Raw genomic sequence first — 4,736 nt, forward strand, 5'->3', positions numbered from 1 at the left:
ATGATCTGATTTTATATTCTGGCAAGTGAATTTGAATTGCATAGTGTTCTAAACAAGAAGAATGCTTTGGGAAGTGAAAAGCTTGTTTCACTTGCTTTCAAACTGCTAAGGCAGTAGAAATTTTTTCTCTTTCTTTGGGCTGTAAAAGAAGGTAAATCCTAACACGGTATCTATTTTACTTCCTCTGGTGGATAAACATGCATGTGTGGTTTATGTGTGGGTAACGTCCTGGCAGAAGCCTCGATCAGCAAAATAATTTCTGTTAAAATCACAAATGGCCTGCTGTGTCTCAATCACTTTTATACAAAACAGTTCCAACAAACAAACGTTTATTAATAATAAGATAATGATGTTATAGGACAGGATTTTTCTTTTGTATTAATAAATATGTTACAGATCTCTGTTAACATAATGATTAAAACCGCTAAAACTTTTAAAACTTCTGAAGGCATTATGTTATTTTCAATTGCATTCCTCACTTTTCTATTTTTCAAAGTGAGAATGCTGATGTTTATATTTTGGACAGTGAGGAGATCTTGCGATGGGAGCCCTGGATGTCTGTACACTTCTTATGTGTCAAGTGAGATTCACAATGAATCATGAAGACACCTAAGAAGAAAGTTCTAAATGTGATGTTAGCCCAGTTGAAGAGCAGAATGTAAAAGAGCTGCAGAAACCCAACAAAACTTTTGAATTTGGTCTCCACCCAGGTAGGAATTTTGATTACTTAGCTAGAAACAGTTGAAAATTTCCTTTACTCAGTCACCTATAAGACAGTAAAAGTTAATAGTGTGGAAAAAATGGGGGAGGAGTAAAATGGTTGAGAAAAAAAATGTTTCTTGAATATATTAGAAGCATTTATGTACCTGTAAAAGCAGAGTCCCTAATCATGTGCAATATCCGTTTAATTTTGTTAACAGTTCGTTTTGTAAGCTCAGTTTGAGTTACTCTCATATTCGAAAATAATGCATCCTTTTTTCTTTGTCTGCAATGAAGACATTTACTAACTCACAACATCTCTTACCCCATTTCATTCCCGTTTTGGTTCAAATAACTGGCAACAAATACATCATGAATGCCTTCTCTACCATCTCTGAGGGGCCAGTGCCCAGCATCGAGCCTGGCATATGGTACGCACTCAGAAAACATGTGTTGAAAGAATGAAAGCCATACTTTGTGTATGTTTTTGGTGTAAATTAAAACATTGCAAGATTTTGAGTCAAATTAATATTTTAGACTTCTTGGTCGATACAGATTCAAGAAGAGAATCATCTCTAAATGTTCTGAAAATGTTGGTCTGTCTCAGTGTTCTTATAAGAGGAGATGAAAATGCGTAGAAATACAGTTATATCACCTTGTCTTTGGGCGAGAAGGAAAGTGAAAACTGGGGATCGTCCTCTGGAACAGTGTGTATATGTGTGGGACCCCAAGTAATGCTTTTCAGATTTTAATAAAAATCATTTTGCACGTGGATAGCATTTTTAACTTTTCAAAGTTTGTGACCTTGTGTTAACTTCTATTCTCACAGCAACCTGTGAGGGAGATAGGGCAGATTTGACATATAAGCGCCTCCCCCCTCTTTTTTTTTTAAACAGAGGAGAGGATTCTGTTCCAGAGACGTCAAAAACCTTGACTGTAGTCACACAGTCAGTTGAGGCAAAGCTGGAGCTGAACCCCAGGGGCCCTGACTCCCAACATTGGATTTTTTCCCCCTTATGCCATACTCACAGTCTTTGCGCTCCAGCAAAAGTATTCTTCTCACCTTTTTTTCACTTCATTATGCATTTACATTCCATTAAATATTATACATGTGGTAACAGAAATTGTGGATGTACATCTGGTATAAAAGGAAATTTTAGTGAAAATGGGTTTCCATTGTTATACTTTGATGGTTACTTTGGGGATTCCAACATAAAAATAGATGTATCTTTGCTTAAAGAATAGCTCTTAAGATCTGTTCTCTTCCATATTCCAGTTGAAAGCTATCCTGAGGAAATAGCAATATAATTTTCACCAAAGTGTAAATAATGTTTTCCTCGGGGACATAGGCCTTTTGATGAGAGACAAACTATAACCCACAGAAATAAAGCTGCAATGGAGGAACTTTACTTATCAACAAGGGAGGCCCTTTTAGGCAGCAATGTCCCTGAAATCTTACCAGTTTTTACTGTTAATCTTAATTGCTCCTGCCAATTTCACATCCTTTTAAAGACTGATCTCAGCGGTACAGTGTCAAAATACACATCTCATTGTCTGAGTCAAAATCCACTTCCAGAGATGTCTAATTTAACACTAACAGTTGTACTAGTTTCCTCTACAAGTCATTTTTGCAAAACTTTTGACATTTGCTTTTTTTTTTTTTTAATTTCCCACTGTTTTTCACACTGTTGGGAGGAAGTCATCCTAAGTTCGTTGCTTGCCCGAGTTTCCCAGTGTTGTCTACCTTAATCTCTGTAAACTCATATCTATCGGAGGTCACGGCAGAATGTTTGTTATCCCTCATGTCATGTGATATTTATCTAGCTGCAATAGTAATACTATTGGTATTTGGAAATAAATACCAGCCCACTTGTTTTAAAAAACTCTGGCATTTATGCAGGTGTTGAGGGTAATGGAGAGCCTCCTATCTTGGAATAACTGAGTTATCACCTTTTAAACAGAGATTGTGTTTTCTACTAATGGCACTTAGGAGCTTACTACACGCAGGTGTGAGCATGGGGGGTGAGGAAAAGAGATACTCTGCCTGCTGTTGTGGGATCAGACAGAAAACTAAGTGGCAACAACGTTTATAGATTAGTCAGGAGAGATGTTTTTTCTTCCTTTAAAGCAAGAACCATTGCTTCCCAATTTGTTATTCACACAGTCCCAATACACGTGCAACCAGCCGGAACAGAAGAAAAACATACACAAGGGTCATAGAACTTTTAGCCACAAGAAGGAGTCTATTCTCTTTATATTTGTTTGTTTATATATTTTTAATATATTTCCCTGCAGTGGCAGCAGAGCATTGAGGGTGACTTTAAAGTGAAACATGGATTCACAAAATAGGAGCTGATGCTCTCATCCTAACACAATTCCAGAGAGTGGGTTGTGCTGGGAAAGAAACATTCACCCTGTAAACCACTGAATATCAAGCACCACGTTCCAGGTCTGCTGGAACCTTGTGACTGGCCCCAGCATGCTACAAGCACCCTCTAGACTCAGTAATTTTAGCAGCACTGTAGTATACATATAAATAGTAAATAAAATATGATATGTTTTAAATGAAAATCTAAAGTGACCTAAATGGACCTGAACAATCTGTTAAACACACAGACCTCATGTACTTGGTTCATTTATGGCCAATGCCATGTTGCTCTGTTGGCTGGGAGTATTTTAATTTAACAAGGTTGGGGAGGAGAGAGGAAGCAGAAAGAACTTTCTCTTTCCAAGTATGAAGGTTTTTCTTTCCTTCCACAGTTGAAAACAGAATTCTGTTCAGGACAATAAAACCTTTTCTTCCCAGTATTGAAGCATTTGATATTGATTATTTTTTGCTGTCTCTTTCTCAATGATAAGAGATTGGATTTTTCTGATTAATCCAGAGAGAGTTTAATAACATTTCACTTCATGGAATCAGTGTGTTGGCTGTCTCAGGAGGGGAGAAACAGGAGTGTGTTCTGGATCTCAGGTCGTGGAGTCAACTCTAAGGGTCCATGGGAAAGTGAAGAGGCCGGGAAGCTGTCCAGGATTGAAGAGCCTGACCTCAGCGAGGACTGGGGCATTTTCTAGGATAAGATGGCAACTCTGTCAGTTGCACTTGCCTTTGACTCCACCTTTGCCCTTTACTTTTCTATCTGCTCTCTTTCCTGCTTCACCAATAACTCCTCTCACAATATATCTCTTGGGATCTTCATCAGTTGGTGAGGTACCATCCAGGGTGGTGCACATCTGGGGGTGTTTTTCCCTCTGCCAGAGGATTTGCTGGGCTCCAGGGCTCTGGATCTAACCAGGTCTGCCCAGGGTGGCAGGGTCACAGGAGATAAATCAAGCATGGCAGCCTCCACCGGGAAGAGTGGATGTGAAAATGCGTCCTAACGTATAAATCTCTATAAGTGTATTATGTACTACATACCTACTTGTTATATACTATATAATATACATCCTATATAACTACATCTTATATAATATACCTTATATGTTCTTGAATGTAATCATTTAATTGTGCCTGGCACATAAAAGCTTTCAATACATGTTGCTGAAATTTGAAGAGGAGTCTATAGTAAGTCTATGAGTTTATCATGCTCATGGCTCTGTAAGAGCAAAGAATACCTCGCAGTAATTGGGGTAATAATACACACTTTCCCAGCTCTGTAGAATTGTCATAAGGCTCAGGTCAGTTACTGTACATGAAAGTGAGACCTAGCACTACACACATCTAAGGAATTATTATTAGCTATGTGTTCAAGGCCAGATTTAGGAAAATTGTGAAAGAGGAAAAAACATACTTTGGGAAATGTGTGTCCATGTCATTGAACATTTGTGTGCATGTTTTGGAAGACTTGTGTTTTGTAGATACCTGGACAGTATGAGTAGCACCATCTTCTCAATGTATTCAAATATATAAGCATATATATCAGACTTAGTAATTTTAAGTCAATAGCTCAGAATAACTAATGTATTGGTTCCTTTAGAGTGAAATCCTTTATCCAGGCCAGAATAGAAAAAGACTAACTCCTGTGTCCACTGGAAAGAGT

This window comes from Lipotes vexillifer, unplaced genomic scaffold, assembly GCF_000442215.2.
Source record: "Lipotes vexillifer unplaced genomic scaffold, Lipotes_vexillifer_v1.1 scaffold2083, whole genome shotgun sequence".
Taxonomy (NCBI): Eukaryota; Metazoa; Chordata; class Mammalia; order Artiodactyla; family Lipotidae; genus Lipotes; species Lipotes vexillifer.